At 49.4% G+C, this 13,388-nt stretch overlaps 1 long non-coding RNA gene across 2 annotated transcripts in view; it reads left to right on the top strand.

The window, feature by feature from the left end:
- The window catches only part of LOC142765315 (uncharacterized), a 46,158-nt gene that overhangs the window by 17,048 nt on the left and 15,722 nt on the right, over window positions 1–13,388 (top strand). Inside the window, exon 3 of one of the 2 annotated variants that reach the window (XR_012884175.1) lies at window positions 13,050–13,347. The exons of the other annotated variant lie outside the window; for it this stretch is intronic. This is a non-coding gene — a long non-coding RNA (uncharacterized LOC142765315). Of the gene's footprint in view, window positions 1–13,049; window positions 13,348–13,388 lie in introns of those variants that run through there. 2 annotated transcript variants of the gene reach the window in all.

Here is a 13,388-nt window from a genome sequence, read left to right as displayed (position 1 = left end):
CCTGAAGTAGCACAGCACGGAACCCGTGAAGCGCGGCATCAAAACAATAGCCACGCCCCGCGAACCACTCGCGCAATAACCCCAGTAGGAACTGGTGCCAAACGTCGCGTCGAAGGACCTGATCTGACCGAGTCGACGGACGTAAGTCTCCTGTAGTACAAGGATATCTACCTTTCTAGCACGAGCTAGCTCGATAACTGCGTTCTGTATCGCGGTGCGAGAGAGGCCGTGACAGTTGAAGGAAGCGATAGTAAGAGAAAGAAAAGGCATATAGAGAGATTAGAAAAAGTGAGCGAGTTGCGCGAAAGAGGCAAACTGATGGACCAGGGGAAGGGAACGGCGGTATGCGATCGCGAGCTAAGCTATGGATTCTCCCGCGACGGGAGAGACCGGTGTGGACGGGTACGACGTGTCCAAAAGCTCGGAACAGTCGCACGCGACCGACTTCAGGAGTCGCACGTAGTCGGGCCCCCTGCGTCCATCTCTCAGTCTTCCACAGTGGTAGACGACGACGAATCGTCATTCACCACTGCGGTTGCTGCGTGGCGTTTGTACTCGGGCGAGGCGCTCTGCGAACATCTAGAATCGGACGAGGACGTTGACCTTGCGCTCGCGGCCGCCGCTGCCCGTGCTCGACTGCTGCCGCGCTTGTTGCGAGCAGGTGACCTGCCTCGCCCCTTGGCAACTGAGGGAGAAGGCTTCTTGCCATCGCGGGGAGAGGGGGCAGCGGGTTGCGCTGCCTGTTTCGGAGATGAGGGGCGAGCCTCCTCCTTCTTTTTCCGCGCCTGGGAACGTTTTTGTGCTTGCACTGGTGTTTTGGCGCATGGCGCTGGCTTTTTCAAAGCGCTCCGAGGGGCCTCGATGGGTTTTGGCTCCTGTGTTTGCACGGGTGTTTTGGCGCGTTGCGCCGGCTTTTTCGAAGCGGTCAGAGGGGCCTCGACAGGTTCTGGCTCCTTCTTGTCGCTTTTTTTCACCTCGGCTTCTCCTGGTGCGGCCTCAAGGGCTTTGCCCTGTTCCCCTTTGTCCGAGATTGTAGGCGCTGGGGCGCCCTGACCCTCCGCACTAACCACGACCGGAGGCGCGACCTGCGGCACACTGGGCCGCGTGGCTGCCTCCGAATACAGCCTCTGCTTGCAGAGGTGTGGAGGGTGATCCCCGCCGCAGCGCTTGCAAGGGGCGTCGCAGGTGGGATGCCCCCACTGCTGGCACCGTGCGCACCACGGGGTGGTGCACATTTTGCTTTCGTGACCCGGCAGCCTCTGCCCCGCCGCGGTGGTCTAGTGGCTAAAGCACTCGGCTGCTGCTGCAGGTTGAAATCCCGGCTGCGGCGGCTGCATTTCTGGTGGAGGCGGAATCGTTGTAGGCTGTGTACTCAGAATCCCTTGTTGTACCCAAGAGTAATCAGAATCCCAGAAGTATTGCAGCACGGTACCCGTAAAGCACGGCATCAAAACGACAGCCACGCCCGCGAGCCGCTCGCGACAAAACCCTAGTAGGACCTGGTGCCAAACATCGCGACGAAGAACTTAATCTTACTGAGTCGATGAACGTAAGGTTCCTGTAATACGAGAATATCTACCTTTCTAGCACGAGCTAGCTCGGATATTGTGTTTTGTTTTGCGGCGTGAGAGAAGCCGCGATAGTTGAAAGAAGCGATGGTAAGGGAAAGACAAATCATAGTGATAGATTAGAAGAAGCGCGCGAGTTGCGCGAAGAAAGTGAACAAAAGGCTAAAGGAAAAGAACTTCTCTACGCCGGTCGTGAGCTAAGCTACGGCCTCTCTCGCGATCTGAGAGACCGGTGTGGACGGGTACGACAGGTCCGAAAGTTCGGAACAGCCGCACACGACCGACTTGCAGAGGTCGCACGAAGCCCAGTCCATCTCCGAGTCCTCCACGGTGGTAGTTGACGAATCGTCATCCGCCATCACAGTTGCTGCGTGGCGCTTACACGCGGGCGAGTCGCTCTTCCATTGGCTAGATTCGGACGAAGTTAAGTTTCCTCGCGGCCGCAGCTGCCCATGCTCGGCTGCCGCAGCGCTTGTGACGATGAGGTGACTTCCCTCGCCCCTTGACAACTGGGGTGGAAGGCGCCTTCTCGCCAACGACGGGAGAGGGGGCAGCGGGTTGCGCTGCCATCTTAGAAGTTGAGGGGTGAGCCCCTTCCTGCTTTTTCTGCAGTTTGAAGGGTTTCGGTGCTTGCACAGGTGTGTCGGTGCTGAGAACCGACTTTTGCGATGTGGTGAGAGGGGCCTCAACCGGTCTTGGCTCTTTCTATCCGCTATTTTGTACCACGGCCTCTCCTGGTCCCGCCTGAATCGTTTCGCCCTGCTTCCCTTTGTCCGAAGTCTTAGGCGCTGGCGCGCCCTGAACCTCTGCACTGACTGCGGTTGAAGGTTCGACCTGTGCGGCACACTGGACCGCGTGGTTGCCTCCGAGTACAGCCTCTGCTTGCAGAGGTGTGGAGGGTGATCCCCACCACAGCGCTTGCAAGGTGCGTGCGTCGCAGGTGGGATGCCCCCACTGCTCGCACCGTGTGCACTGCGGCGTGGCGCATTTCTTTCTTTCTTGACCTGGTAACCTGCACTTGCGACACAAGCGCGCGACGCCATCGTACTTGCATCGAACGACGTGCCCGTTGACATCAGTGATGTTCGGCACGGGAAAACAAAGTTTGATGCGGGCACGTCGGTTTCCGGTTGTAATCCGGAAACCGGTCAGGTTATTCGTCGAAATACTCTGCACTTTGCCATAGATCTTGAGTGCTCGGCTGAGCATCAGGTCGCTGCCGTCGGCAGGATACTCGAAAACGCGTACAGAGACTGTCCGCAGCCCTCGATATTCGAAGCGAATATCGGATCCTTTGACCTTAATGGCCGCGGAATTCGCTGAGAAGCGATCGACCGCTACCTTACTTCTAAAAGTAACCTTAAAGTTACTGCCTCCGAAATTCTGGATGGATTTCAAGTCATTCTTGCTCAAGCGTTCTAGGATCGCCTTAGCGAGCTCCAGGTTGGTTGTACCTTTCGGTACACGACCAGAGAACGTCATCGGGCGAACTTGCGAGGGGGCTACCACCGTGGCCCGTCCATGTGGCAGCTAAGGTACTAGTTCTGTGCTAGTCTAACAAACTGGGGGGCCCATCAATGTCTAGGTTGGAGTGACTTTGAACATTGATGTTGCTGTCAACTACTTCTCAGCGTTTTTGATTGATGCTGCAACAAAATGCATCCGACAAACAAATGGACACCCTGGAAAACGGCGTGTGCCATGGTGGAACTCTGAATGCCGAAACGCCGCAAACAGCAAAACAGAGCATGGAGGTTGCTTCGGAACTCACCGACAGCCGAAAACCTTGACACCTTTAAGAAAACAGTCTCGAGGCAGGAGAAGGCTTCGGCAGGCCAGAAAAGAAAGCTTGCAGAAGTTTTTGTCATGGATCAATTCATACACACAAGAGGCGAAAGTCTGGAACATTGTTGGTAGGATAGCAGGAAAACAAGTACTTACACTTCCACTCGTAAACACTCGGGGGAAACCTTGGAAGATCAGGCAAACTTCCTCAATGCACACTTAAAACAGGTGTCCAGCTCGTCCCACTATACTGACACCTTACAAAAATACAGAACAAGAATAGAAAAGCAGAAACTCGAACACAAATGCACTAGATACGAGGCATATAACCAAGCTTTCAGTCTAGCTGAGCTCCGAATATCTCTAAACTCCTGCAGTACTTCTGCCCCAGGTTCTGACTGTGTGGTGTATGAAATGTTAAAACACCTACCAGCTGAAACACGAAAAACCTTACTTTGTACAATGCTATCTGGTTTTCTGGCACTATCCTTACCTTTTGAAAGAGGGCAAGGACCCTTCTTTAGCTTCGAGTTATAGGCCTATTGCACTTACAAGGTGCTTGTGCGAAGTCTCCGAAAAATGATAAACTGCTGACTTGTACATTTCCTTGAAACAAACAATTTGCTCGACCCATTTCAGTGTGGGTTTCGAGAGAGTAGATCCATCACAGAGCACCTTGTTCGTATCGAGGCACAGATCACAGACACCTTCGTCCATAAACAATATTTTCTCTTTGTGTTCCTCGATATCGAAAAGGCTTATGATACAACATGGCGTTCTCGCCAAGGTGGGACAGGTCTCGAGACCTGTCCCACCTTGGCGTGCGCAGAACAATGTTTCACCTATTGAAAGTTACCGGTCAAACTGGACATTCCGTGTCCGAGTGGGCACGGTTCTTTTCCAAACCTTTGTCTAGGAAACTGGCGTGCCACAAGGTGGTGTACTTGGCATCACACTTTTTCTCATCAAAATGAATTTCTTGCGCTTGTCCATCCATCGCAATATGTTTTATTGTACATATGTCGATGACGTCCAGCTTGGCTTTAGATCTTGCAATCTGGCAATGTGTGAGCGGCAGGTTCAGTTAGGTTTAAACAAGGTCTCCAAAGGGGCAGAGGAAAACAGATTCTGACTGAACCCAAAAAAAGCACGTGTGTCTTGTTATCCCGAAATAGAGGCGTGCACTCGGAACCTGACATTGAACTGAACGGCCAACGTCTGTCTGTCAATGCGGAGCACAAATTCCTAGGCTTAATCTTGGACAACAAGTTGACCTTCGTACCACACATAAAGTATTTAAAAATAAAATGTTTAAAAGCCATGAATGTTATGAGTATTGTCGCGTACTACGTGGGGTAGAGACAGGAAATGCCTCATGAACCTGTATAGAAGCCTCATTCGCACCCGCTTAGATTATGGGGCCGTTGTTTATCAGTCTGCGACTCAAAGTGCTTTGAAGATGCTGGATCCCGTGCACCATTTGGGCATCCGCCTTTCTATGGGTGCTTTTCGCACCAGCCCCTTAGAAAGCCTTTACGTTGAGTCAAATGAGTGGTCGCTTCATCTGCAAAGAATTTACATGTCCTTTGTATATTTCCTTAAGGTGAAAGCAGACAAGAGGCACCCCTTATACTCTACTATTAATGATTTGTTGAGCTCCATTCTGTTTCAAAACAGGCCTTCGATGAGGCAGCCCTTCTCAGTTCGCCTGAAGGGTCTAGCTGAGGACACTGGAGTGTCATTCGAACACAGTTTAATGGCTCCTGTAGCATACCCGCCACTGTGGCAGTGGCAGACTATAGATTGCGATGTGTATTTCCTAGAAGTTACTAAACATGCGCCTATTGCCCATATCCGAACATACTTCCTGGATCTTCAACACAAATACACACGTCCTGAGTTCTTTACATATGCCTCTAAGTCCAACTCCTCTGTGTCCTACGCTGCTGTTGGCCCTTCCTTTTCGGATGCTGGCCCTCTACATCCAGACACAAGTATCTTCAAAGCGGAAGCTTACGCGATACTTGTGGCAGCTAAACACATCAAACAATTACAAATACAAAAAGCAGTAATTTATACAGACTCCCTCTGTGTGGTAACGGCTCTGCACTTCTTAAAAAACAAAAAAACCCAGTCCTTGTCTCACTTTACTCCATTTTGTGCACACTCTACACACTCAAAGAACATGTAGTGTGCTGGGTGCCAAGGTATCCTGAGATTCAAGGCAACATGATGGCGGATCAGCTTGCTGCATCCGCCCACGAAAGCACCGCCATTACACCCACATCAATCCCGGCCCTTGGTCTTAAGCCGTCTCTCAAACGAAACCTCAGGGACTACTGGCAGAGCGAGTGGGATAGACACACACAAAACAAACTACACATTATTAAGCCACACCTTGGTGATTGGCTGCCAGTATCAAAATTACTTCATACAGAGGTAATACTAACGAGGCTCAGGATAGGACACACATACACGACACACACATATCTTTTGTCCGGTGGCGATCCACCATTGTGTGACAGGTGTGGTGAAGCTTTAACGGTCCTTTACATGTTAATCCAGTGCAAACAGTTAGAAACTTCAAGAAAACAACATTTTCCATTAGCCTACCGGCAACATATACCTTTACATCCTGCAATGTTTGTCGGTAGGGAACCGCTTTTTAGTCATAAATTATTGTTAGCATTTTTAAAAGAAATTTATAGTTTTCATATCGTATACCTGGGAATTCCGTAGCAGGACCTCTCCAGAGAGGTTTTTTCTACGTGGCTACACAAGAAAGCACTAGTCTCACGGCCCTTGGACACAAGGGTATGAACGAGTGAGGCACTTGAGCTAATGCCATACATGTCCACCATCGTTTTTTATTATCACCAATTGTTGTCATCTATTCACACCACGCACACTTTTCACGGCATGGTCATGATTTTATTACTTGTATGTTTTTACCCGCCTTACCGCGAGAAATTTTATGGCCCTTATGCAGCCGCTTATCACAATCATTGTCCATATTTTTAGTAAGGTGAAGTGGCGCTCCTTGGCTGTGAAATGGCCCTCTCGCCACAAAACATCAAACATCAACACCATCATGGGGGTCCATCAATAGGAAGTAGAAGAGTAGTTGCCAATCTCACCAACAGTCGCTGATCCGGGTTTTCCTGGAGACACCGCCTGGCTGCCAGTTGCAGTATGTTTTGTTTAATCGGTGGTGGTTGTCCATCCCGCACGTAACCATCGATGAGCTTAGGCAGCTGGTTTACAATTCTCACGGGCATTACTGCTACTCGGTTCTCATGCGAGGTTAGGGCACAAATGCTCGTTTTTACAGCTACGGTTTTGGGCTGGTGCACACCAGCGACTAGCCGCAGTCGCGCGACCTTTCGCGAACGGTCGGAAAGTGACTGCTTTGGCTAGCCGCTTCCTGACCGATTTTTTTGGTCGCGCGACTGCAGTCGCAAAACAGTTTAACCAATCAACGAAGACTACAAGTGACATCAGCGTTTTTTTACATTTGGGCTCCTCGTATGTTTTTTTTTTGTCGTTGCTCTTGACTACTGCCGAGAGGTACGAACGACGTGTGCGTTGCTCCAGGGATTTTTCCTCGCGTCAGGCGAATGCCACCATGGCCAGCTTTGAGTACTCGGCCGAGCTCCTCATCGACGCGATAAAAATGTACCCATATCTATGACAAGTGGCACCCTTCTTTTAAAGATCGGACGAAAAAGGACCGGGCTTGGGCAGAGATCGCAAGCATGTTCGGCATGTCGAGTAAGTACCGAGATTTTTTGTTTGAATAGCTATGTAAGCAAGAACAGTGGTGTACTGCATGGCTGGCGTTGCCAATGAATGAACAATAAAATTATTGGTATCTGTACTGGAAGGTGACATGGTTAGTTTGCATTAGATGTATTGACTGTGATGTATTCGAGTGCAGTTGTGTGCACGTTTATTCTCGCGACTTTCCGAGTTGAACATCGAAATCGACGTGACAGAACATTGTATAGCTGATAATAAAGCTCAGACGTTCGAAATACTGCTCGCGGTTCCCAACTCACCTAGCGCATGCTCCTTTCTGTGTTTGTACGTCATCGTCTCGCCAAGGGAATGTGTGCTTTTGTGAACGTGCGGCCTTTTTTGCAATGCATAATATCTAGTGCCCGGTGAGGGAAGGGGGGGGGGTGTTACGTTTTCATTCTGCCTATGTATTTCAGTTGTGCTGTTTTAAAAAAGAATGCAAAGTAGCTTCTGCTTTGAGCAAAGTTTGTGCGCTCCATAGAGGAGCGCACATTAAGACATACAAAACATGTTTAGCAGCATTCTCAAATGTCCGGATTTGGGAGTTATGCTGTTGATGCCAAATGACATGCAATTGTAAAAAAAAAAAAGATATGGTAGTGTTCTAGTGGCTGGACGAACACTGAAGGAAAGTACAGATGAGGGAATTTATTCCTCTGTAATGTGGCCCACCATATCTACTCCTCATTTCTTCACAATGTTGCTTTCCTCTCTTGTGTTTGTCTTTTGGTGCCTTTATATCTCGATTATTCCTTTCTTCCTCGCCCCGCTGTAAAGTGTATGCGCACATGACCACAACAACACTTGCACCAGTACTGCGACAAACTTCAAGTTCAAAGTTAAGGGCAATTTCACTTGTGATACTGCACTTATGATACTCAACGCTCAAGAGAGCACTTGTGTCTTGTTCAGCCAAAAGAGGTGCCTCCACCTTACCCTAACATTGACCTGCATGGTCAACCTCTGTCAGTGAAGACAGAGCACAAGTTTCTTGGTCTCATATTGGACACTAAACTAACTTTCATCCCACACATCAAGTATTTAAAGGACAGGTGCTTAAAAACAATGAACATTTTGAAAGTGTTCTCACGCACTACATGGGGTAGTGACACGAAATGTCTAATTAATTTATATAAAAGCCTTCTACTCACACGCCTAGATTGTGGTGCTATAATCTATCAGTCAGCAACACCATCAGCCTTGAAAATTCTCGACCCTGTCCACCATCTAGGCATTCGCCTCTCGACAGGTGCTTTTCGAACCAGCCCTGTGGAAAGCTTGTCTGTGGATTCGAATGAATGGTGGCTCCACCTATAAAGATGTTCCCTGTCCTTTTTGTACTTTTTGAAGGTGAAGGTGAAGGTGAAGGCTGAGAAGAAACACTCTTCCCATTTCACAATTAATGATTTGTCTTGTTGTGGCTCGTTCGAGAACCGTCCTTCGTTTAGGCAGCCTACGCGCTCGGTGTAAGGGGTCTGGCTGAAGAAACAGGTTCGCCTTTTCTTGAACACAGTTTGATGGCTCCTGCAACATATCTGCCACCGTGGCAGTGGCAGCTTATAGACTGTGATGTCTCTTTTGTTGAAGTCACAAAGCACGCACCACTTGCCCACATACATACATACTTCCTAGAACTACAACATGAATACACATGCCCTGAGTTCTTTACCGATGCGTCAAAGTTAAACACTTCTGTGTCATATGCAGCGGTAGGCCAATCCTTTTCTGAGGCCGGCATTCTTCATTCTGATTCAAGCATTTTCACAGGAGAAGCTTACGCAATACTGGCGGTCGTAAAACACATCAAACAGATCAAATTGCAAAAGGCGGTAATATACACAGATTCCCTAAGCATCGTCAGAGCCCTGAAAACTTCTAAACAACGCACGAACCCTGTGCTGGTGTCACTTTACTCACTTCTGTGCACACTGTACACATCAAAACAGCATGTCGTTGTCTGCAGGGTTCCAGGGCACCGTGAGATACAAGGGCCGACAATCTGGCTACTTGTGCCAATGACACTACTCTCAATGCATCAATACCAGTCCCTGTACTTTACTTGAAACCTTTTCTAAAACGAAAGCTCATGGGGTATTGGCAGAGCATGTGGGATAAACACACGAACTCCATGCTATTAAGCCGCAACTAGGTTATTGGCTGCCACTGTCAAAATCACAACACACAGAAGTAATATTAACAAGGCTTAGAACAGGACATACACATTTTACACATTCATTTCTTATCTACTGACGATCCACCATATTGTGAGAGATGTGGAGAGCCCGTTACGGTTCTCCACATTCTCGTCCAGTGCAATAAGCAGATGCTCTAAGAAAAAAGCATTTTTTACTGGCCTACCGGCAGCAGCTCCCTCTACACTCTAGGATGCTCATCGATAGCGATTCGTTTTTTGAACTGCAAACACTTTTCACGTTTTTAAAAGATGTACATAGCTTTCACCCGATATTTCGAGGTAATCCGTAGCACGACCTCAATAGAGTGGTCGTGGCTGCGGTGACTACATCCTCATCATGGTTTTATTATCATGACATTTTGCCATCTGCTATCACTATACATATCTCACACCACTGTCATGATTTTATTACTTCCATGTTTTAACCCGCATTAGAGCGAGGAATTTTAACGGACCTTTACAGCCACGCATCATATCATTGTTCATATCTGTAGTCGATTGAAATGGCGCTTTTTGGCCATCAATTGGCCTTTGCGCCATTAGAAACTACTCATCATCATCAAATCAAGTACTGTATTGACACAAGTTTTCCCTCCTTTGTTTTGTTTTTATAACCAACAATTTGAGAACACACCTCATATTAGCTGTGAAACCAAGCTAAAAATATGCCAGTACTTTTCTCTTTTTTCGAAGCAGCTTCACAGAGCACTCTAAGTGACAATGGCAACATGTTGGGTCCGTGCAATGTTTTGCACATGCAACCATTGCCTCGTAAAACACGAAGAAAACATCGTACAAATGATTTGCTTTAAATTAAGGCAATAAACTGTCCAAATAAATAAAAAACCTATTGGCCAACCAAAAAATTGCTGATTACGCTAGTGCATACAAATTACAAATAAGTCCATGTAGCAGCCACAGAAGGCACAAAACTAAAGAAAGCGGAATTTCCTACCTTTGCCTTCGTCTATGGCTGTGAGCTTGTTTTCCTGCAGCCTCATGTTTAGCTGCTTCATTTTGATGGCCTCTTGCTCTAACTCTTCGTTTTTATTTCGAAGTTCCTCTGTTTTTCTGCGGAGCTAGACGAGGACTTCCGCATTGCAGAGGTGAGGGCGGTGCTGCACAGGCTCAACGCAAAGTCAGCGCCAGGCCCGGACGGGATAACCAACAAAGCGCTACGTAACTTGGACGATGAGTCGATAGAACAACTGACGGCTTACATGAACGAGTGCTGGAATGCGGGCGCTATACCGAACTCGTGGAAAACGGCGCGCATAATTATGATCCCCAAACCGGGCAAACGAGTACAGATTGACAACCTTCGACCGATATCCCTGACGTCCTGCGTTGGTAAGGTCATGGAACATGTGGTTCTCGCTCGCCTTACCAACTACCTCGAGGACCGAAACATGCTCCCACACACGATGCTGGGGTTCCGTCGTAACCTTTCCACACAGGACGTTATGCTTTAACTCAAGCACGATATCGTAGACAATCCCACACGATCCACCAAAGCAATACTCGGGCTCGACCTCAAAAAGGCGTTCGACAACGTTAGCCATGCTGCGATACTTGAAAGTATACGAGCGTTGGGACTTGGCGAGAGAACGTACCACTACGTACGGGATTTTCTTACGGGCCGCCGGGCCCGATTAGCGATCGGCGAACTAGAGTCGCAGGACATATACATGGGTTGTACGGGCACGCCGCAGGGCTCCGTAATCTCGCCCATGCTCTTTAACCTCGTGCTTGTCGGATTACCACGAAAACTCGCTGAGATAGAAGGCCTCCACCATAGCTTGTACGCCGATGATATCACCCTCTGGGTTGCCGAGGGAAATGACGGCCACGTAGAGCAAACGCCGCAGGAAGCCGTCGACGTGGTGCAGGACTACCTTCGCGACACTGGCCTCGAATGTTCCGCAGCTAAATCGGAGCTCCTGCTCTATAGACCATCGCGCAGGGGCCGTAAACCCAAGAACGCCGATTCCGCATTCGAGTGCGCATATAGAGAAATTAATGTACGCACATCAGACGGCGCTGTCATCCCACAAGTTAACACCATTAGGGTACTGGGCTTGCGCCTGTCCGCCAACGGCCACAACGGCGAAACCGTTCGCAGACTAGAGGGCGCCGTCAATGAAACAATCTGGTTGCTGAAACGAATAACAAATCGGCATAGCGGAATGAAGGAAAGCAACACCATTCGCCTGGTACATGCTTTCGCTATGAACCATATAACGTACGTCGCCTCCTACCTCAAGTGGCAGGCGACTGAACGCACCAAACTAGATTGTCTCATCCGCAAGGCGTACAAACGCGCAATCGGATTACCGGCCAATACCAGCACGGAAAAATTTCTTGAGCTGGGGTTGCACAATACTCTAGATGAGATAATCGAAGCACACAACATCGCCCAGTACGAACGAAGACCAGAACTGGTCGACACATTCTCGAGACACTGCGTATCAACTACCATACGCAGCGCGGCGAAAAGGTCGGGATACCCAGACGTATTCGCGAGCGCATCGTCGTTATGCCGTTGCCTAAGAACATGCACCCGACACATCACATCGGTCGGCGCAACAGGCGCGCCCAAGACCTTGAAAAGAAATTCGGCAATAGCAAAGACACGGTTTACGTGGACGCGGCCCGTTACGACTGCCACCGCGGCTTCGCAGTCGCGATCACGGATCATGTAGGAACTTGCGTCACGAGTGCGACGATAGGCACGGAAGACACGGAGGCGGCCGAAGAAGCTGCCATAGCCCTCGCGATAGCCACCACGGACGCCGAGGTGATAATAGGTGACTCGCAGGCGGCGATACGCAACTACGCCAGCGGCCGGATCTCCCGCGAAGCGGCCCGCATTCTCCAAATTCACGAACGCAACATCTGCCGCAAAAACGACAGTTTCCTTGTATGGACCCCCGCCCACACGGACCCTCCGCTTGCGGGCAACGCGACTGCCCACGCCGCGGCTCGAGGATTTACACGCCGAGCTGCGACGCCTGCCGACAGTCCCGATGTCTCGCACACTTCGACAGCGATGCGGGAATGGACGTGGGGGGAACGCATGACCACTTTCAGAGACATCACGCAACACTACAGACTGAACCGATGCAAATATCCACCACCCCACGCCAAACTAAACAAGAAACAGCAGGTTGCCTGGAGACAACTACAGACACACACATACCCGTATCCGGTGATCCTTCGCCTCTGCTACCCAGGCATTTATACGTCCGACGCGTGTAAGGCATGCGGAGCCAGAGCGACGCTGCAGCACATGCTGTGGAAGTGTACCGGTAACGCGCAGCAGTCCCCTACGAACCTGGTAGACATGGCAGTCTCGAACCGCGAGGCGCGATGGGAGGCGGCTCTGCTCAGCCACGACCTTGCTGATCAATTGTGGGCCGTCCGGCAAGCCCAGGATGCCGCCCGGGTCCAAGGACTCGAGGCCGTCACCTAGGCCGGGGTGCTTGTAGCCCCACCCCGCTCAATGACGCCGGACATGTTCAATAAAGTTTTTACTCACTCACTCTGTTTTTCTGCCCTTCCTTTTCAGAAGGCCTTCAAGCCTTTGTACTTTAAGCTTCAGTTCACTAACTAGGGTGCCCCAATTGTCATACATTCTCTTTTTTTTTTATCTTTTTCGAAGCAGCTTCCTGCCTTTGCTGCATGTCATTGGATTTTTTTTTCAGCATTTCCAAGAGCTCCTGCCTAGGGCCGGAAGGCTTTTTTGCAGGACGCTGCACACAAAACCAAAAAACGCATCATGAGGCTGTTTAAAGCCATGCAATGCATAAGCATTGATACAGCACTATGTAAACAAGTACCTTTGGCTCGACACCGTCATCTTCATCTTCGCCATCAGGCGAATATTCTATTTTTTCAAATCTGAGCCTCTGCTGGCCTCTTCCCTCCACCTCCAGGTCTTCTGATTGTGGAAAATATTAAAGGAATACACATTGAAAAACATTAAAAGGAAACAATTTCATTGTGAGCCTTGGATGTGTGATGTGACTAGGCTACACTGCATG

This window comes from Rhipicephalus microplus, chromosome 6 (assembly GCF_043290135.1).
Source record: "Rhipicephalus microplus isolate Deutch F79 chromosome 6, USDA_Rmic, whole genome shotgun sequence".
Taxonomy (NCBI): Eukaryota; Metazoa; Arthropoda; class Arachnida; order Ixodida; family Ixodidae; genus Rhipicephalus; species Rhipicephalus microplus.
The sequence above is the reverse complement of the archived record's forward strand: the minus strand, read 5'-3'. Positions and strand labels throughout refer to the sequence as shown.